We start from the raw sequence: 22,612 nt of genomic DNA, 5'->3' as shown, positions 1-22,612 counted from the left end.
CTGACTCTCATACCTGCCTCCACCATGGTGATGGTAGTAATTTCTTTCCAGTGCATATGTTTTGAGAATCAGTACCTTGATATTTGGAAATTATAGGGGCCACCAGAGTAGCTACAGAGCCATCAGCTGCAACTGAGTACCGCAGGATGGAGGACATGCAGCTGTACTCTTAGGAGGAGAGAGAGCAGATCTGACCCTCTAAGACTTCAGTACAGCCACCACACACCCCAGGAGAACAATGAGGCAGAAGTGAAGCAGGGATTTGTGTGCAGCTCCTCATCCTTCAGCAGCTACACTGACTGCCAGATGGGAGGTGACACCACCCAGCAGTACAGCAATGTCCTCCCCCTGCCTAGCCCCCAGCACTGATCCTCACCCTGCCTCCAACATCAGCAGAGCCAGCAGCCAGCACATGCTTGTCGAAGCAGGTCAGGGAGCAGACCACTCGCCCAAGGCTGCCTGTGTGGAAAGTGGGACAAGCCCTCCAGAAAACGGCGACTGGCCTCTTACAGCAGCATGCAAATCAGGGAAAGGCCGGGAGAAACAAGAGTGGGAGAAACCTTGCATGACCAAGGTTACATTTTAAGGTTATGTATTCACCCTCTGCATACAAGGAGGGGAAGCAAGGGGTGTGCATGCACACACCAGGCAGGAGGGATCTCCTGCTTTCACCAGCATTTGCTAGGTTTGCATCTACAAAGCAGAGTTGGGCTGTTCACAGCAGGAGTCTAACAGACCAGGGCCCAAAAGGAGACATTGCATCTACAGACAGAGATCCAAGGGGAGACAATGAAAAAAATTAATCACAGAATTAGCATACACACAAGCCAGAATCAGTCCCATAGAAGAAACAGTGATGTTTTATTTACTCAACATAATCAACTACTGTTTTATCTATTTATCATACCAATCAAAGCCTAGTTTCTCAGGCCCAGCCTTTTCCTGGAGAATGAATTCCAGTCCCTCACATAACATTAAGCCCCTGACATCCAGTGCAAAGCCACCAGCAGAGAAGGAGCACGGCTGCTACAATCACTCCAGAAACAGAGGACCTAGTGCCACACCAGGAATACTGACTGCTCTGGCTGCTGCAGTGGCTATCTGGGGTGGGAAGGAACCCATCACTTGCAGGCTCCAAATTTATACATTCAAGTTTATTCTATACACATGGTTTGAAGCAGGCTGAATGGAGCTGGATGTAAGCCACAGAATCGCTGAAGATAGCACGGAGTGTCAGAGCGCTCAATGTGATCCTGGAGCAGGCCAACACAATGGCTGCCTCTTACCCCAAAAAACTGCTGATGAACAGAGCTCACTTCTCAGCAAGCCTCTAAACAAGATTCCAGCTCGCCTCAGGCACAAGCACTTGCTGGCCAGAGATTTTTCACTGGTTTGCCTTTGTCAGGGAATACGGCCCCATGCGCTTCCACTGCCAGCCAGCCATGCCTCGGTTCAGCCCTGACCAGCAGGAAAGCCAAGGCACCACTGCCAAACAGCCTCCACAAGGCCTTTTCCACTGATCTCCCTGCTTCTGTCTCTGCAGAGCCTTACCCAGGGAGAACAGGGCAGCCTGGAGCAGCCCCCGCAGTGCACACCTGCATCCCTCACTTCACTCCTGCTCCCTGGCTTTTTAGGTCTTGCTCCTCTTCTTCTCCAAGTAAGATCACAAGTTCCTCTTCATTTCACAGGCCACAGCTTCTCCCTCACGTCTGCTGCTCTCTCAAGGATGCTAAACAAGCAGAAGACGTACAGGCATCTTCCAAGATACATTGCAGCAATCTCTCTTTTTTGTACTCATCAAGTTACTGCTCCCACACATGCACATATAAACTCAGCTCCACCAGCTCTTGAATTTAACTTGCATACGAGCAGTCTGATCTATAATGGATTTAGCTAAGCAAAAGGAAAAATCCTCCTAAAGTTTGGCCCACAGCACAGCAGAACACAAGTACCTGGGCTGCCACTGCCTCTGCATTATCAGAGTGCCTCACCCAGGGCATCCTACCCCTTTAGCAGATAGTCTTGATATTTGCTAGTTATCTGCTGGGTCAGCATCCCTCCTAAAGAAAAGTCCAGTGAGATAAGCAACCAGCTTAGTCAAGGCCAGATGAGGGGTCAGGACTCCCCAGCTCACAATCCTGTGGCTTTAACCACAAAATTATCTTTCAGCACAGAGATCAGCTGCTCCAAGAGCCCTCATTGCAGTCAGATGGGCACCACAGGCAGGTCAAGCATTAAGACAGTAAGCATGGAAAGACTATTCCCTCTGCAGGCATTCAGGTCAGTTAGCACCACACACAAGAAGCTACAGAACCATGTCCCACTGGTGAGAAGTTGGTAACAGGGTTTTGGTTTTACTGAGCCGGTCATTTAAAAGTGCTAGTCCCACATTACAGAGAAATAGGTAGCAACACACGGAATAAACTGGATCATCCTGAAGTATTTACCTCTGGATATCTGTAATTATAAACCAAACATCATCAGCTTCTCTCTCTCCCTGCAGTAAATAATTAACTGCAAAAGAATAGCTGTCTTGGCTCCATCCTCCCCAATCAATTCTGCTTTGCAACACCGTGCTGCCTGGATTGCTCGCCGTATCAGTGCACACGAGTGTCACACAAACCCCCTCAGAAGGCAGAGGAGAGGTGGAACTGTTCACTTGAGTACAGCACAGACCTTTCCTTCAGGGTACAAGGGGGCATCGTGGCATAACTCCCAGTACTTCAAGCAGACAGCTATGACATACACAGCTTAGCTCATGCACTGCTGCAACATCACTGCAACCATCAGCGGAGGCAAATCACGCACTCCGAGCACTCCCATCACACCCCTCTGGACTGCCTGAGCTTTATTTCCAAGGCAGAGCAAATTCCCTCCCCTGAAAGACAAGGTTTTCTATTCCTTTCATGGATTTTGAATTATCCTCCCCACCCCTAGATTTCATCCCGGGGTACACAAAACAAAGCAAGTCTTCTTCATAACAGAAACCTCATTTTTAAAGAGACTTTCATTTTTTAATACTAAGTCAAAGTTGAATATTGTGACTGCTTGGTCATGCACTATAACCTGCACAATGACCTGTTCACCCCTTGCCACCTACCCTCGTCAACCTGAATTTCATACAGAGTCTTCAAGTAATAGTTAAACCAGAAAATGTCCAGAGCACTCGTTTCTTTTGCCCTACTGAAAGACACCTCCTGGCTGTAAACCCAGTGGGGAGGAAGGATGATGCCAGGAGGAAAGCAAAACTGCCTGGCAGGAAGGCTGGGTTTGGTCAGACAGCAGATGGAAGCAGGTTGCATACAGATACACAACCAGGGAACAACACAAGGGCTGCCATTTGATCCTGGTTGCTTTCTTAATATACAAAGTCAAATTCACTTTTGAAAGAGGCATAAGGAGAACACAAGCAAAAATGAGAGCTGGGGAAAACCTTCAAAACTGCAGGAACACCCTTCCTGCAACAGCCAGAAAACACAGGGAGAAGCAGAGAAGCATTACAACCAAGCAAACATCTTCATATTCACACACAGTCTGGGTTCAGTTTTACATTTTTATGAGTTTAAACACATACCATATTTAGTTGAGCTGACTATGAAGTGCTCAATAAAAAACTCCACCAGGAAGGTAGAGAAAAATAAGAAAAAAGGCTACTTTAGACCCAAAAAGCATGGAAAGAGCGGTTCAAGAAAGAGGCAGAAGAAAGAATGGAAGGAAAACCATGACACAAAAGAGATAAATGAAACAGATACCACGGGCAGTTCAGGAAAAGATAAACCATGCAAAAATGGAATGAGAACTGGAAGGGAAAGATAAGAGAACAAGGAACATGCCATGGCAGATCAGTTGAACAGCAGTTGGCAAATAGGTAATTCATTTAATCTCATCCATATTTGTCAAATAATTTGTTTAAGTAACACTCTTTTGTGGTCTTTGGCCAGGTATAGAGCTGATCAAGCATCATGTCATAAATATATTATTAGATTAATACAAAATTCAAACATGCATTCAACATTTTTATCTCCTGCTTAATAAGCTTTGGTTCTAAGTTTACAGTTCAAAATTGTTAAAATAGAAAGCTAGATATAAATTACAATTAAAGATTACTTGAAGCACAACCATTTCACTTTTCCTAGACTGACAAAAATACAGTATACTGTATAACTCATTTTGAGAGACAGAAGGGAATCACCACCCTCCCACATGGAATCCCTCTCTATAGGCAGTACTTTCTATCTTGATTTTATTTTGCCAAATGTTTCCCCAATATTCAACTTTTCTGCTCCATAAAGGTTTTTCACCCCAAGAAAAGCTGGTATGCTCCAAGGGCAGCCTAACAGAAAGGTAAATTAGGGGTGCACTGGTAGCAGCAGAGAAGGCAGTGGGAGCCATATCCAACCTGAAAGCAAATGTTTATGTTTGAGCTGAGCTTTGCTCCTCCTAAAGGGAAGGCAAGTCAGGTGAAAGATGGACAAGGATGCCTCAGGATCTCTACTCTCACAGGGAAAAGTTTCCCACATTATCAGCAACTCTCTCCAAACCTCCCTGGGAGAACCAGGAAAAAAAAAAAGGTCAGTTGGCAATTTTTCAGTCTGTTTTTATCCCCCCTCCCCCAAGACAACAGCAAGGTCCCCTTGAAAATCCTCAGACCATGGGGTGAAAGGCATCAAAGGCAGCCCATCCCCACACACGTGGTGCAGGCTGCCAGGGAGCCCTGGCAAGCAGAACCAGGCTCAGAAAGGGAACCGTGGCCGTGGCTTTCTAGGCCGACATCAGAGGAACACGAGGCTACTCCCACTGCTCCTCTACCCTTACCACGGGCAGCAGCCAAGAATCAAATTCACCACAGGAGAGAACCACAACAAGGGCAACTCCCTGGGGCCGGAAAAGTGTCCCTCAGGTCGTAAGTCCTGTTTAAATATCTCAGCAGTATCCCAAACTGAGATAATTATTGCTAATTACAAGATCATTTTAATGTAAACATGAAGGGTATTACCACGCATACTTCATCTCTTTTTAATTAAAAGAAGTAAGAGGTTCGCTGAGATAAAAAAAAAGACTGCTGACAGCTCCCACCCAAAAGCAGACTTTTCTGCAGTGGTAACACCCATCAGCCTCCAGACCCACCGAGAAGACTGAACAGGGAAATCAATCAGCATCAGCCTCCCCAGTGCTGAAATGAAGCAGTTGGCACATTATTAATCACACAGGAAAAACATTTTACAAGGAGAAGGAAAGGACCAGACACACAGGGGAGGGATACACATGGATTCAGTCATGGCTGTCTCAAAAACACTTGGGAAAATCACCAGCTGTAGAATTAAAATACTTCAGAGCTGTGAAGGATAAACACATCAGCAGTTCTGACTACAGCAACTCTTTAGCTGAGTCCACACCAAGCCTCATGTGCTTTCCTCCACTCAAAACCAGCTCCTGCTCCAAGCTGCATCCTACCCATGCCAACCAGACTGAAGTACATCGTGACACAGCCTCACCAGGAGTTTGTACCCCTTCTGCATTTCAAAGACCTACCCAGGAGCAACCCGCACATCACAGGCCACAAGAGAGATGACCATCCAACTTGGGACACTGAAATAATCAATGGCTTGACTTGCCATGCAATGGCTTAACAAGCCATTCCTGCTGCACAGTCCTGTTTCCAGCTGTCCCATGCATTTCTCCATCAGCTCCAGAGTTTCTCAGTCCACTCTGACTTCTCACCATCTCTTTTGTCTCCAGGCATGCTCCACCGCTTGAGGCAATTTAAAACACATCCCCATACAGGGGATACACACAGGGGATCCCCACATACAGGACCTGTATAGCCAAGCGAGCCATCAGATGCACCTTCACTGGGGGTGAAGGCGCTGCAGCCCCGGACGGCGCGGCCTCCCTTGCAGGGCAGCAGGGCGCAGGCAGCCTCGCACGCCGCAGAGCCCCGGCGGCGAGCGTCCCTACGAGACGGGGAGGTGTCACCAGCTCCGCAGAGCCGCCTGCTCGCAGAACAGGGGACCTCGCTCGCTCGCTCGCTCTCCGATGCACACCAATCCCTGCACCTCCGCCACCTGCCTGCCCCCTCGGCGCGTCGCTCCGGGCCTGGCGGCGCCTGGCACCGCCAAGGAGCTGGGCTCTCCTGAGGCGTGCCAGAGCCCAGCGGGTACCTGCTCTGGCAAAGAGGGGCGAGCCTGGTGCTGTCCCTCTGAAGCACGGCAGGAGCGGTGTGAGGGATGCAGGGGGATGAGGGAAGGCGGGCGCAGCGGGCTGCAAACAGGGGGTGCGAAGAAGAGGAGATGAACACGGCTGCAGCTAAGAGATATGGAAGGGAGCGGGACGGCAAGGGGGGGGAAGGAAAAAGGGCTGTAGATTGGGAGGCTGAGGACAGGAGGAACGTGCAGTGGGTGCAGAAGGAGGGCAGGGGATGGAGGGCAGAGCGAATGGAGTGCAAAGGGGGTACAGAGGTTCTGGCTTGATGGTACCCCGCCACCCTCCCACCGCGGCGGCCTGCCGGGGCTCGGGTGGGCAGGCAGCGCCCAGGCAGCAGAGCCATGGCGCGGCCAGGCGAGCAGGTGGGTGGCCGCCACCGCGCCCAACACCCCCGGCCCCGCCGCCGCCCACCGGGCCGAGGGTGCGTCCCTTTTCACCGCGCCCCGGGCACGGCGGGGACAGCCCCAGCACAGCGGCACTCGGCGGCGGGGAACAGCCCCGCTAACAGGTGGCGGCGGCGCTGCCGCCCCGGCCCCGCCGAGCCGGTGGGCGCTGCCCCTGCGCGACGGCGCGTCCCACCCACCCCGGCGAGCGCCAGCGCCAGCCCGCTCCCGGCGGCCACTCACCGCCTCGTCCACCCCGCCGGGCGGGATGCGCGTCCTGGAGAGCGGGGCGCGGAAGTTTAAAGCCGGGTAACAGTATTATTCGCTTTTGCCCTTCCAACGTAGCAAAAACCAAACTAGACGAGGCGCCCCCCCAGGCGGGCGAAACCCCGCTCCGCTCCTCCCCGCCGGGGGCTTCAGCCGCGCGTCGGCCCGGCGGCGAGGGGAAGTTTCCACCGCGGTGGTGGAGGCGCCCCCGGCGTGCCGCGCCCGCCCCGCATTGGCACGGGGCGCCGGGGCGCTGAGCCGCCGCCGCGCCCGGACAATGTGCGTGCGGGGAGAGCGGCAGCGGAGCGGGAGCGCGCCCCGCCGGCGGCCGCGGCACACGCCCAGCCCGCGCCCCGCCCCCCAGCCGCCCGGGGCCCGCCCGCCGCCTCTGATTGGCGGCCCCCGCCGCCTCCGCCCTCCCGGTGGGCCGCGCCGCCCGTCAATCACCGCCGCCGCCCGCCCGCCGCCGCCCGGCCGCGGGGCGGTCCCCGGGGCGGTCCCCGGGGCGGCGGCGGCTGCGGGGGGGCCGGCGCTGCCTCGCCCCGGCGGGTGACCCCTGCTGCCTCCGCGCCCCGGGAGCCGCCGGGATCGCGTCCTTTCCGTTCGGGGACCCGCCTGCGCTTCCCGCCCCGCGGCGGCCCCTCCGCAGGAGCGCCCCGCACCCAAGGGGAGGGGAAGGCCTGGCGGCCGCCGCTCTACAGCCCGCCCTCCCCGCGGGACTGCCCGGGGCTGCGCTGCCTTTGTCGGCGCCCCACGGAGGCGTTCTGGGGAGGAGGACCAGACACCCCTGAAATGTCATATTGATTGCCAGTCACGGTCCTGCCTGATAACGCGATGCGCTAACCTCGGCTCACAGGGTGCATTTATCTGGCTCCTGGAAATGCCTAGAAAAATAGATGACTCCAAATCACTCAAGTGCAATTAAGGCCACAAAAGAAAAGACACCTGAACTGACTCTGTGTAAGGCAGATGGGGTTCAGTTAGGCTTGGCAGCAGAGATACGCACTGTCTGAGCAGAATTACTGCAATTTCAGATGAAGGTCCAAGCGTGTCGAAAGGCTCTTGTCTGATCCTGTTTGGGTCCCACAAGGAGCCCTGCTGAAGCAGAGCTAGTAAATATTGATGGACTCAAGCTTCATGTCCTGAAATTGGGTCTGTCAATGCAGTGCTTCCCGTTCTGTCACATTACATCAGACATTTTCTACTCTTGGGCACCGTGATCCCCCTGTTACTATTTGGAAACGGGATAGTGGATTGCATAGTCACTGTATTATCCAGCAGCTTGCAGAAGTAATCAAACTTTGATGCAGAATACGATGTCAAATAAAGTACGCATTCCTGGTAATGGAAAGGCGCTGTTCTCTCTGACGTATGTTTCAAGCACACTTTTACAATTTATTGTTTCCATTAGAAAAGTAGTTAGTAATCTGAAAATCGATCTAAAAACCATTGTTCTAGATACTACGCTTGACACATAGTAAAAAGAAAGCTCATGCCCTGTAGAGCTCGCAGCAAGAGCAGATTAGACATGTTCTAAGGATACCCGTTGAGAGAGTTGTGCAGGTTTTCTCAGGTCTCACAAACGTGTTGCACCAGCGCAAACAAACCTGCCAGAGCACTTTTCCAAAAATCGGCACGCGAACAGACAGGTCCAAACAAAAAGGCTGAAGCTTTAACCTACCTCAGAACTCTTCCCTTGCTTCTAACAAGCCCTCCTGCCTCTGAGTGACCTCTCAGTTCTCCACGGTGGCGAGGGCCGCAGCTGACAGAAAGCCAGCATCTCTCCCGACGAGGCGAGGGCAGAGCGGGGCGCACACAAAGGTGATGGTTTCTCCGCAGGCACACACACGCACGCACCGCGCACCGCCTCTCCGGGCTACCTGTCTCGTCTTGTTCTAGCGTTTCCAACGAGCAGGCAGGCTACTGGAGCATGCAGAAATCTCGCTTTTTGAAGCACCCTGGAAACGGGCTTGTGTTTTTGGTATCTGAGTGGCCCAGAAGAACTTGTCAGGAAGCAAGTGCCAAATAAGTAGTACAATAGTCACAGCTATGGGGGAACCTCAGTTTCGTGCTTCTTGGGCTTCTCAGTGACCTACAAGAACCAAGAAACACCAGAAGAGGAGACTGAAACTGCCTCTCTCTTGCTCATTCTTCAGTGCCAGATCACATCAGGCTGTAAGATACCTGAGGACTATTTGTTTGCAGACTGCTGGAAGACAGAGATGGAATCACCTATTGGTGAGTCATAAGCACACAATCACAGAGGGGTGATGGCACAGACTTGCAAAGACACAGAGAGTGATGATAGCTTGAAAGTGTCTTCTTTCCCCTTCTTCTTTTTGATAAAAAACCAAAATACTGGGGACTAGATGCTCAGCTGTGGCAAAGCAAAGTAACTCCATTGCTTTTGTCAGAGTACACATTTACACTTTCTGAGGTCATAGCCCATTCTGTTTGTAAAAAATTGTTCTTCCTGAGCAGATTACTCCTTACTTTCTCTAAACTTGAGTTTAATTCCTGGAAAATCTCTGACTTGCAATGCTCTAACTGTTGTAAGCCTTGCTTGACAGGAAAGGAGAGCAAATCAAATACTGGGTCCACTGACATGCAGAGAATATAAAGGAAAATGAGAGTATCTTAGGTCCTTACTGCCACAGTAAAACTCCAAAAACAAAATGTGCAATGGAGTTGAAAAGCTGTTCCATCATTCCCATAACTTCAATTTTTTATTATTGTTTTCTCCAAAGTCTATGTAGCTTGTACTTGGAAGGCCATAACTCATAGACATGCTTATCTTGTCATGGTTTTTTGTACCAACACTCTAAATTCGGTCTGATTTCTGTAGGTGCTGTGACCCAAAATTAATTCCTTGATATTTTCACACCCTCTTTAACCTCTGTAAGAGAGGAATTGCAGACAAGACATAAACTTAGCTGTCCACTGTGTGACATGCAGTCATGCCAAGAGCTTAGTGAGCAACTGAACTTCCTCAACAGCCACAGATCAAGGCCACATTTTTTAAAAAAGAGTATTTTTGGAGTGATTTCTACTAGAAACACCTAAGTTGAATTATTCTTTCTTTCTTTCTCCCTAGTAAAAAACTCAAAAGAACATGAAAAGGTCTTCTTGTGATCATCAAAATTATCAGCAAAGTAGGTAGCAGTGATTTTTTACCTTAACAAGGACACATACTTAAATACATCCAGATATGCACCATATATTTTTGATATACTGGAGGTTTATCAGTTCTCGGCAGACACAGAGAGTAGATTAGTGGTGTCAGTTGCTATTGTTGTTGTGGGTCTCCTGTTCTCACCATATCTACAAGTTCACCTGACTTTCAATCACGCAGTTTGCTTTCTGGTTCTTTCTATGGCTTTTGAGCTCACCCTATCCATTTTCCTGGATGCACACTTTTTCTGTGTAACTGAAACTTTCTTGGAAAGTGTTTGCAAGGACGGTGCTCCCTTTAACAATGTCTCTGAGAGCATACTGAGAAAAGAGCAGAGAGCTTGGTGAGTTTTGCTTCCCCATTGAACCACATTCTTCAGGATTTTTTAATTTAGTCTTCCTGCAGAGACACTAGACTCAAGAAACCTGTAAGTCCTTTTCTCATACTGGCATGTTTTCTTGCTCATCTCTCCCTGAGCTTAGAGGTTGAGTAGTGTCATGGCAGAACGCAAACTGATAAACAATCGCCTTTTAAAAATTTCTATTTTTCTAGGGAATGCAAACTGTTTCCTTGTACTATCTGACAGAGTAACACAAGTAACTTGCCATGGCAACCAGCTTATGGAACAGAACAAAAAAAAAATATCATTACAAGGTGCTTTGTTATTGTAACAGGGAAAGAAGCTGAGACCTTATCAGTTTTGTTCACTTGCATGTCATGCCTCATCTAGGTAGCAGAACCTGTCAGTAGAAGTTTCTGTTTGATTCAGTGCAACTCATCTGCCTTGTGGGCCTATCTGATACTTGGATCAAAGCTGAAGTGCAGTCAGAAGGAAAGAAGGAAGTGTGCAGAAGAATTGAAACAAGGCTGGATTCTCAGAAACACAAAGACAAATCCATTTCCTCAGCAAGATGATGCAACTCTGAAAATGCCAGTAAGGGATGAACCAATTCTGAGATTAATTTGGCTTGCATTCTCTGACAGTCTCCATTATTTTAGTGTCCTCCTTTTTGTTTTTAAAGTGAAATAAGCCTGCAGATGTGTAAGTATTTTGGATTTGCCTGGGACAAAGGACAGAACAGGCTTGCAAAGTCTGTCTCAAACCCATTCTCTTTACAAGGATGCTTCTGGGAAGGACAGACTCATTGCCACTCAGCTTGCTTGGGTCAGTGAGCAAATTCAGAAATGGCAATCAGCTGAAGGCAGAGAGGGGAAACCCTCATAGTTACCACTTTGGGAAGAAATAAAAACTGAGTTTTGTGTGCTCAGAGGAGGACAATTTTGAAAACAGTTGTTTGTGCACAGAGGCCCGTGGAACTATCCTATGCTGAGGATAAGCTCACTTGTAGATCAGGAGTGGGTCCAGGGTATGCTTTACTCTGGAGCTGGAAAAGGTATCTTCTGTGGGACAGATCTGGAAAGTGAAAGAAAAGCTGAAAATTTCTTAATCCCTTGATTACTGATTTAAGTGACAAGTAACACAGATGCAACTGTGTGATGGACTGAAGTGTATGCTCCCCCTTCTATTTTAAAAACACTCCCTCCCAGTTAAAATTTATGCTGTTCATGCACTAGTCCTGGTGCTTGAGAAACAGTGGCCAGCTTTCTGAGCTGCCTGAGGCCTGGCTGAATTTACAGGTAAAATTCTCGTGACTCGTGGATAGTTCTCTTCTATCTTCCTGGTGAGGTTGTAAAAAAAATACTGCTAGATTACAAACCCTGACAATAGCAGGACTTGGAAATAAACCTTTGAGAAGAAACTCTTAATCTATCAGATAAATCTATGTGAGATGCAAAGCTAGAGTTCTCTCTTGACAATGAATTCTTATACTGTGAGTGACTGATTATAAAAAGACTTGGGAAAAATCTGAGTCTCCTGCAACACAAAAAAACCCCATGAGATAAATGAAAGTCATCTCAAAGGAACCATGCTAAAACTGTTCAACACTATAATTTAACACAGTCTCCTAGAGACTGGAAAAAGTCAGCAGGCTTATCCTTACTGCAGGTTGTACCAAGAGAGATATAGCCACAAGAGCCATCACAAGTGTTAAATGCCACAAGTGTGTACTGTCATCTCAAGGGCCTGGCAATCTTAGAGATACCTAAGACTTGGAAGCAGCAGTCCAACTGCTAAAAAAAAAGACCAGTCAGTCCTGGCTGCAAAGGGTTTTTAAGACTGACACTGAACTGGAAAGATCTCGTGGAATAATCAATTAACAAAAGAAAACACTGAATTAATTAATCAATCCTCAATAAATCAACACAGTCTTCCTCTGTATCATCTCCAAAGACATGACATTGCTTCAGATGATCCAAGCAGTGAATGGGACCACTTTGTTTTTAATCCCCAAAATAATGACATGAATATTGGATTAGATTCTGCTAAGAGTCCTCAGGCTTCCTTCAATCAAACCATTTGAAATATTGAAGAAGATTCTCAGTGGACAGAGCAAAGCTGTCACTTCTGGAGGGTTATCTGATCCAGGACAAGATCTTTCTTATGATGGGTTTCATTTTTGAAATAAGCAAGGCAGTATCTTGCCAGGTGCCTGGCCTTTGCTCCACCAAAACTAGAGAGAGAAAAGATTCCTGTTGACTTAAATAAATTTTGCTAACAGTTGGATTTGGTCAATTTTGAACTGAGAATAGAAACTTGCAGAGACCATGCTCTGGAATCGCAGAAATGAAAGGCTTTGTAATCAGAGCTTGGAAGTGGAAGGAGATTCATGTTCCATAGTTTAAAAATACAGACAGCTGCTGATTCCTTTTTTTTTCTATTAAAAACCCCACAACCCAAACACACACACACAAAAGACATATTTCAAAGACTGGTCATTTCCCAGTCAGCCTCCTTGTAGAGACACTGTGGGAATGAACAACTTTCACATCTCCCTAGATGTGTATGCAATGGTTGGTAACATGAGGCCCTCCCCTGAGGGGATGATGGTTGGATTTCAGATTTTGCTGTGTGGGGTGAGCAGGGGGGAGAGATGAGATACAGGTTTGATCTCTGGGTATTTGCAAGCAGTGTGGCTTTCTACAACTGCCTGCTAGTTGCAGTCTGATCTTAAGCCCACTGCCCTCTGCAGTGTCCCATTTGTTCCTGGGGGTGTTTGCTTAAGCCCTCAACAAATGTCCTTTTTGGCTAGTCGTGCTTTTTCCAGGGAGTTGTAGTTGATCATGTGGTGAATGTGGAACCTGAGTTACTTAGAAATGACACTGATTCTTTCATGAAATGCCCTCATCTCATCAAAAGATGCCAGGGTTGGTGAGGTCCTGTGTCTCCTTCCACTCTCTGCTGAGCCTGCCAGCGTAGATCAGCAAGGGTCAACTACAGTAGGAGGCCTGGTAATGCAGAAATCTGCAAGTTGGGAGCCCCACTGATTTTCCTGGCAGTGGCTTGCTGGCATATGTACAGGAGCTTTTGTAAGCTGTCAGCCTGAATGGAATGTCAATCATTCCCTTGGAGCCTGATCTTCAGATCACGGCACTCTGAAAGAGGGCTTTTGCCTTTGCCTTCATACAACAACAACTCAGGTCTTTGGAATATGGAAGCCTTATTTTTTGTTAAGAAGCCCTTGTGATATTTAGTCCCCATGTGATTTTCTTTTTCAAACTCTATGGAAAAGTTTGAACCCTTTGCAACTGATATGCTACCAGGTTTTTTTGTGGGGCAGTTTGGATCACTTACCATGCGCTGGGTCATCTGTCACTTTTACTGGCAGGAGCTACATTTCCAGAGTGGAAGCGGGATGAGTTGCTAAGGGATGCCTTGTGCTCTATATCATTTCTGTGTTCACTGATGTGCAACAGATTTATCTGTGTAGTTCAAGGCCTCTCCTTACCAGATGAGTTTGTACTGAAATCTCACACCACCCCACATGTTCTCCTGGAGAAGACACTAAGATTATTGGTATTCTTTTAAAAATAGTCTTCTTCTTCATCAGCTAGTGCTGATTTTCTTCCTCTTAACATCAAAGAACAATCGCTACCTACATCTCTTTTTTGCAGAAATTTCAAAGCAGTGTTGCACAGCATGATTCAGGCATGCACACATGGTAGAACTAGATAGAATTAAAGACATTTGTGTTTATCCAGTTAAACTACTGGTTCCTTTTCCTTTGACTGTTTTTTAATATACTGGCCACACATTGTCTCTAACCCTGCCATGCAGCCCTCCTTCTCATCATCATGCTCAAATTGCTGAACCTTCTCTTCTCTTCTGTGAAGCCCCTCACTAAATCCTGGTTTTCCTTCTACTGTAAGGAGATGCCCTGAGCCTTGGTTGCTATCTATGCAAGCAAGTAAATCTGATGTGAAACAGAAATGAAATGAAATGAAATGAAATGAAATGAAATGAAATAAAATGAAATAAAATAAAATAAAATAAAATAAAATAAAATAAAATAAAATAAAATAAAATAAAATAAAATAAAATAAAATAAAATAAAATAAAATAAAATAAAATAAAATAAAAATCACCCTGTAGACTGGAGAGAATAGAATCCAATCTTCCCAGCATCTCTCTGCGTCTTAGTGCTCTTGACACTCCAGTGTATGCTCTATTCCTACCCAGGCTTAGTAAAGCTTGCTAATCTGGTCCCTTTCCATCACAGACAGCTGTTTTCCTCTGTGGCAGCCCCTTCCTGATGCTCTTGTGCAGCGTTTCCAGCTCCCCCTTCATCCCTTTCTGTGATTACCTCAAATACAGGCTGCTGCAGTAACGAAGTCCATAGGTGACCTCAGCCTTGCTGTTATTTATAGCAAAGGTAGACACTGTCCTGCAGTGCAGCTGCTCATTGTCAGAGCTAAAGATCCTGAGTTATAGAGCTCCCTGGGAGCTTATGGTGGTAGCGGTGTTCCCACATCAAGCAAGATCCAGGTTAGGTATTGGAAGGTTTCCTTGGCACTTAGGCTCTGCTCTTGTGTCACTGTCCTGTCTAGGCTGTCCTGAGAGGTCCCCAGTAAAGGTGAGGGCATAGTCCTCCCACACAAATGCCTTCAAGAGCAGCACAGGGCTAGAAATCATCCCTTCAGTCAGAGACGTGACATAGTTGACCTCTCCAGGGTATTTCTACACCTATTTCACACAGGTTCTCTTCTTGCTGGCAGTTACCCCTTTCCTTAATACAGAACTTTCCCACACTGAAGCCATGAAGTCGACCACAGCATCTTGGGGGTTTTGTCTGTGGTTTGGTCATCCCCTTTCTTCTGCTGTTTCTCCATCAGGGAAGGTGAAAAGCAGAAGAGGACCTGCAGTTACTTGCATCTTGCAGGACTGGCGCAGGCCTATTGCATGTTTCTAGGTAACTCTTCTGGCAGATGTTCATGAGCTCAGCAGTGGTGTGACTCTGTGTGTGTCTGTGTCTGTGTGTCTGTGTGTGTGTGTGTGTGTGTGTGTGTGTGTGTGTGTGTGTGTGCAAATCACCCAGATACTCTCTGGGGCTTTCAAGTGTCCAATGCTAAACATCTCAGAAGTCAGAGCTCTTGCAAGATTCCTAAGCTGAGATGCCCAAAGCAACATATTGCAAATTTCTTCTCTGATTTCAGACTCATGACTTTGTATTTCCCACTATTAGTCAGCAGACATCAGTTGAGGAAATACTGAGGTTAATGTACGAAAACACTGATCATAAATGCTACATGAATCCAAGTGATTGATGGGATTTCAGCCACTGACTATCATAGCTGTGTTAATCTACAGATGTTGTATTAACTCTGAGCGATTTCCCAGTTCTGATTAGCAACATGCTTTGATAGAAGTAGAAGGTGTTAGCTGTATTTTCCCTTCAGTGAGCTGTTTAATCACTGGAGCTTACTGACTGTGGGATTTGGGGGACTTACATGATCACAAAGTGAATTAAGAGTAGAACAATACCCTCCCTCTGGCTTCTCTGGGACAGTGCACAGGGGAGGGAATGGGTTCTGAGTTGCTCTGTTTCCTAGTTAAGCAGCACTGGTGTGCTCCAGTGAGGACTAAGCAGGAAGCTGCAGCCTCCTTAGTCAAGATCTTCCTGGTTTTCAGGAGCACACTCAGTCAGACCAGCTCTCCTGCAGATCAGCACGTCAGTGAACTTGTTGTAGCATGTTTAGCTGCACGTTCTTGTTGGCTTACTGAGGTCTGATCCAAAGCTTACTGCAGATACAGGGAGGATTTATGTACTTCTTCAGTGGCCTTTGGTCTACTCTGTGGAGACAAAAATACAACTGTGATAGATACATGGGTGAGTGAACCCTACATTACCACCACATTTCACTCTGGGGAGATGGCAAAAGGGATTCTGCAGCCCAACCTTGTGCATCCCAGAGCAGTAAAAGCAACATGAATCTTAATAAGTAATTCAAAAGCACTTTCTGGTTTGTGAATCATCTGCATCCCAGACTTTCTGAGGCTCTTGGGTAATGAGACAAGGACTGTGCAGCTTCTGTAGTCATTTCTACCTGCTCACTGGGCTGCCAGCCTGCTCTGACCCTTATTTTGAGCTGTTCTTTTAAACTGCTCTGTGCCACAAAGCAATTCTCATCTAGAGATCTCAGACATGAAGTAATCCTCCCAGCTTTTCTATAAAAAAATCCAATTACCATTAAACCTGTTTTACAGGTGGGTAGGCTGAGCTCCAGATGCCTGAGATCACAAAGTGTTATTTAGGGCCAAACTGCCTGGGCTGACACATTACTGCAGCAGGATTGACCGCTTCTCTTAGAGGAAAAGAGTGTCCAGGCAGAAACCCCCTGTGTATGTACATGCTCTGCACATGACTGTGAAGCACATAAACCCCACTGGCTGCATGGCTGGAATCCAGGTGTCCCTCCAGGACAATCCAGGTGTCCCTCGGATGAAGATGCAAGTGCAGGGTAGAGTAAACCACCTGGCTCTGCTCTTTGTGCTGAGCCATCCGGCAGGTGGGAATGCACAACTCCGCCTGATTGCTTATGCCTGAGTCACCTCCTTCAGCATTGCCATTGCCTAGCATGTAAGCATGCTGCCTGCTGGATAATAAATGACTTCATCTGCTGCAGCACTGAGGATACTATTAAAAATTAACCCTGGGAAATGGTCCTGCATATTTTTTTGCAGTCAGACCTAGACAAGGGGGAAGAGGAGGGGAATGCTGTTGAAATGGGATTTGCAGAAAAGGCAAGTGGTGAGATTTCAGTAATAGGGATGGTTCAGGTTTCAGTTTAATCACTGCAGTTGTTGGCAATCAGTGATCAAAATTCAGAGGGCTTAAGGCACTTGATAAAGTTAAAAGCAGTGCAGGTAGAAAAGACTCCATAGGCATATTTCGGAGGAGGTCAAAGAATGGGATAAATGGGGATTACTGTGCTGACATGTAATTTATGACTGTTTGCAGAAATAAATGAATTTATCAGGTGGATGTTGTTACCACTGGTAATGAATGATGCCTCTACATGAAACACTCTCCAGTTTTGGTTTATACATTGCACACATTTCTCATAGTATCACACTTAGAACCACACCCTGCCTATAGCAGCATGCAGAGTATATTTACAGAAGGGAAGGATTTGTATTAAATATCTCAGGAAACAGAGCAACTGACAGACAGATATTTCATTTTCTTGGCTTCTCTTGCTTCCAGCACCCACACAGTATCCATCAAATTGTCTGGAGTCAAATCCTCACAGGCTGCATTTGAAGCTTGGGCAAGGAGCCAGCCTGGTTTAGAGAGCAAAGTCCTGTCTGTCCGCACGCACTTACCACTGTCTGTGTGCTGCAGTCTGGAGCAGGGGGGCTCAGCCTTACACTCAACAAAAAATACCCTTTAACTCCCTTTGCATTGTTCCAGGAAAGAGATTTGGTCTGAAGCCTGCAGGCACATGTATGAATGATTCCATTGTTGACACAAAAATTGCACCTTGCTCTGAGATGTCGTTCAGCTGGCTTTGGTACAGCAGTGAGCAGCACGTCCCATCCTGAACCCATCCCAAGGGATGTCCCAGCTCCCTGAGCTGCTCCCTTCAGGGATGGTTGTACCTATAGATGGTCTGGATGGCAACACAGGCTGTAATGCCAGGTGCACTGACTGTGCAAGTAGATCTGCCCTCTGGCTGGCATGCTTTCTTCCAGAAGAATATTGCAGCTGCTGGTTTCACAAATGTACTGTGATATGACAGCACCTATCCAAGGGCCAAGCTGAGGTCTGCATGTTTGTCCTGAGTCACCTGCTCATCTCCTGTGGCAGAGGTATTTTAAAATGTTGGGCTTAAGCAACATTTCCTGCTGCAGCAGGAAAAATTATATTAAGTTCCTTTGTAAACAGTGTTACAAATTTGCTGGATGAAAAGTACTCAGATATTGCTATGTCCAAACTGGAGACAATTCCTACTCTAAGATCTTTCCTTACCTGTGATATTTACAGAACTATGGTTGAAATATTCCTCAGGCTTATTCCTGCATTTTATTTATTGTTTCTCCTTTCTCTCTCCATCCAGATAGAGCTTTGTCATTAGCACTAGTCCCTGGTACCTATGTACAGCTCTTGCAGCGATGCACGCTGCTGGAACAAGGATTTTATTTTAATTATTACTGACCAGGAGTTATCACAATGGTTGTCATCAACACAACACCAATTTATAAACATGGTCTTTGTGGAGGTTTTGGAAAGCCCAATAGCTTAGAGTTTGTTTGGCACCTCTTTGCAGAGTAGATGGTGCATGTTGAAATCACTTCCTTTAGCTTCAATAGATTCGAGATCACACCCATGGTAGGGTTATTTATTTCCCTCCACTCCCACACCCCCCAAGTCTCTGTAGTTCACTCTCCAGGTTGTCAAGGGCTGTGTGTGTTGCTCATGTGTTGTGAGGCGAGTATTTCAAAGAAGAAAGAAGTGAGCTGTGCAAGCAGCTGTAGGCATACCTGCCACCCAATTCTCTAGAAAAGGAAATTGTGATCTACGCCTGGAAAATCTGCTTCCACAACCAGTTACCAGTTAACCAGTTAACCAGTTAACAATGAATATACAGTTGTGTCCTAGACATTTGTGTTTCCACTGGCTTTTAAGGAGAATGAGAAGGAAATGTATTTTTAACACCAGTTCAATTTGTATCTTGATCTGCTACTGCAGGGAGGAATCAACTGATAACTTAGATATTAGCCAGCTGCCAGTGTTTGGTACACAAGATTACTTGGAGTGATCTAAGTTAGTACATCTACAGCATAGGATAGGAAGTGACCATTGTAGGGCAGGAGAGGGGAAGCTTGTGTGTGTTCCAGCGAAGACAGGTTCTGCCAGTGGTGAAGTGGCAGGAGTTGTTGGGGGGATACATTTCACTTTGTCAAAAGTCCATCTCCATTTCTAACGGTGGGAAAGTCTAGGAATGGAAGGTCTGTGTTCAGACTGTGAAGGAGGTGAATGAAGGTGAGTCACAGCACCACAGGGGCTTCATGGCTCCTACAGATTACGGTAGTTTGTGGACATGAGAGGATTCCCATTCTGAATTTCTGTCTTCTTCTGAAGGGATTTGCTCAACCATATGCCCACTGCCGAGCTCAGACACTAGGAGTTTCTGTTCAACCTATATAAGGGTTAACCCAGAGTCTCTTCTAAGGCGTTTCAAGAAAAGAGGAAGGAGTGTTTAGCCAAAAGTGCAGACATTCAGGCCAAAGAGCAGTCATAAAGTGCAGGTTTTCATGGCTAAAGAACTGGCCTACAAAGACAACTGGAGTCCCCTGTGGAAGACAACGTGCCATGTTCACTGCCATGTCCTGTCACCAGACAGTGGGGCTGCTGACAGATCCAGCCTTGAAAACTGTCAAGCAAGGCTTTTGAGGTTGGTGTGAGATCTGTGTGGACTGGGATGTGTTTTATGGTTTTCAATACTTGGAAACACTACCTGAGCCTCTGTCTGGGTCTCAGCCAGCATGCTGAGTTAGGTAATGAAACTGATTTTTTACTGAAACTTCCAGACAGTGCATAAAACATACAGAAGCATACCAATAATACATCTTTTCTCATCACCAATCTAACTTAGCTGCTGGAATGTAAGTACACAGCTCTTTTTCTAAGCAAACATAATGCAGAATCGGAGCCAAGGCTGTAAAGAGAGTGCCTGGAAATCAGGTCTCTCCTGTCATTTTGGGGACAGGGAAACATTCTTCATTCTCTATGAGGATGGGATTCCTTGTAGTAGTCTAGAGGAAGTTATACATGGCAATGACCCAAATATAGATGAATCCCAAGGCTTTCCAAAGAGGCTATCCATGAAAAAGGCAACTTGAGCTGCTTCAATTCTAGGGACAATCTCAGTATGGTGTGGTGGTGTGTTGCATCACTTTTCATTCCTATATAGTATTTGCTGAACTCGACTCCAGGCTGCCTGCAGCAGAAGCAGTTGCGTAGACTCAAGGGTTCTTTTGACAGAGCAGAGAGGATCATTTTTGCCTTTGTTCAGTTCATTCACTGATGCTGAGCCAAAAGAAAGCACAAATCACTTCACAGACTGTAGGCTGAGACAACCTGGGGCATGGGCAAGGCACTTGAGGCAAAAGGAGGACTTTGGCTCTTGGAATGTTAGGACAGGGAGCCGTGTCTTCCAGGCTACAGGTTCTGGCCCTAGGGTTGTATGGGCAAGCACAGGGAGTTGATGAAAAGTGTTTGTGTTTGTTCCAGTCTGCAGAACTGCCTGGCCCCACGTGTCTACCTGCGGATCTCCTCCCTCCATATCTGCAGACTGCAATCCAGCCACCTTATTTCCTGCCCTGCAGGACAGGGATTTGTTGAGGACTTTTGCCAGAGCTGTTGTCTGTAGTGTGGCTCACAGTGGTGCTGTTGCTGTGATGGCTGAAAGCCCCGGTGTACATGAGTTGCATTCAGAGTAAGCTTTGAACTGTGCAAAGTGCATGCAAACTAGTGGTGTAATGGCATGCAAACTGGTGCTTTGACCTGATTAAATTTTTTTAAAGGCCCAATTTCTCCACTGCTTTACATCATATGTTGTCACACGGATGGGAAGTGAAAATAGCAATCTCTTTCTGATTTGATAACATTTTATGGTGGCTTTGCATTGGCACAAAAAGCAAGTACACATTGGAAAGCTGCTGTTTCCCCTGTCTGAAGACAACTAGATAAATTTCACAGCTAAATCCTGCTTGGAAAAACAAACTTTAAAAGCACAGTGTGGCCACAGGTTCCTTTACACTGCAGCAAGCGATGAAAAAGAACAAATGTTGCTCCTGAAAAACTGTGGAGAAAGAGTCACTGACTGTAACTCCTTTCCAACATCATTTTCCCCTTAGTTTAATGTTAAAAACAAAGTTGTAACTCAATCATTGACCATGGAATTCATCCCAGAAGAAATGCAAGGACCACCAACAATGTGGTCCAGGTGTGAATTATAAATATCATCAGGAAGAGACATTCTGTGTCCCAGGGGCATTAATCCTGCAGCCAGTGCTCTTCCTTTTATATTTTGATTTTAAGCCTGCCATTTTTAAGGCTTCTTAGCAAGACTTTCTCTTGCACAGCATTCCTACCACAACAAGCACAGTGATACACCTAAACTGAATGAAGCTCTGTAGTTGTACTACAGTTGTAACAACGTTAAGTTTTTCACCTACCAGTTCTTCAGTAAAAATTACCATCTGGCAGCTGCAGAGAAACTTTGGACTTGTCCCATACTGTGGGACAGGATACCATACACTGGAAAAGCATGTGTGCAGACAGCCTCCTTGAGCTTTCCAAAACCAGGAAATAGTTTGACCCAAAAGAAAAGAAGAGGGCCTGGAACAGAGGCACAAAACAATAATAATTTATACACAGGCATTTCAAGTTACCATTGATTCATCTTGAGTCGGGAATTATATAAACAAGGGAGTATAAGCATACTTTTCTGGCTCTCAGTATTTTTTTTTCAGATAAGAAGCTTTTGTTTACTTCTTCCTGTAAAAAAATAAAGGCAGAAAAATATTACATTTACTAATTTATTTATTTACAACTTTACATTATAATTAAGGCAGAAATAGGAAATCAGCTCTTCTGGAATTATGCAGTCCTGGCTCAGTGGCTCAAATATTAATACCGTGCCCTATCTCACCTTTGCTACCCCATGTCTTTCATCCCAATCAATCATCTTGACTGCACAGTAATGCAACTACTTCTGAGTAGAATCTCTTGGTCATGAACCAGAATCTGCTTTTCTAAAGCAGTAGTACAAAGGAAGGAAAGATCCCTCTTGTGTGCCATCTGCACTGGGGATTGCTTGAAAGTAAGTGGGATTCCATCGGAGTGCTTCCCCCCAGCAAAGCTGAGTCAGGGTTTAAGCTAAAGAGATATCCCAACACAACTGAAGCCAGCATAAGGTGACCTTTTCCCTAAGAGACCCTACACCATGACAAGGTAGCATCTGCTGGTTTTATTGCCTTCTAGTACTCCAAAAATTTACCAAGCCAAGGAGGGTGTTCGCTTTCCTTGAGTGAGCATGCAGCAGTGAGAGGAGACAGGTTCTGTCACTCAGCACGGGCTCAGGACCTTGGAAGTGTGTGGTCACCTTCAAAGGCCACACACCTTTCTGTGTGACTTTGGTGACATCAGTAGTTTGGTTCACTTGTTCATAGAAGCAAGGA

The 22,612-nt window shown here is 46.6% G+C and overlaps 1 protein-coding gene across 2 annotated transcripts in view; it reads right to left on the bottom strand.

Annotated features, from left to right (window-relative positions):
• The window catches only part of HRAS (HRas proto-oncogene, GTPase), a 39,962-nt gene extending 32,747 nt beyond the window's left edge, over positions 1-7,215 (bottom strand). For both annotated transcript variants that reach the window (XM_063398273.1, XM_063398274.1), the window contains exon 1: positions 6,831-7,215. The gene's annotated coding sequence lies outside the window, so the exon portion shown is untranslated. The remainder of the gene's footprint in view (positions 1-6,830) is intronic.
• Positions 7,216-22,612: the final 15,397 nt, after the last annotated feature.

This window comes from Prinia subflava, chromosome 5 (assembly GCF_021018805.1).
Source record: "Prinia subflava isolate CZ2003 ecotype Zambia chromosome 5, Cam_Psub_1.2, whole genome shotgun sequence".
Taxonomy (NCBI): Eukaryota; Metazoa; Chordata; class Aves; order Passeriformes; family Cisticolidae; genus Prinia; species Prinia subflava.
The sequence above is the reverse complement of the archived record's forward strand: the minus strand, read 5'-3'. Positions and strand labels throughout refer to the sequence as shown.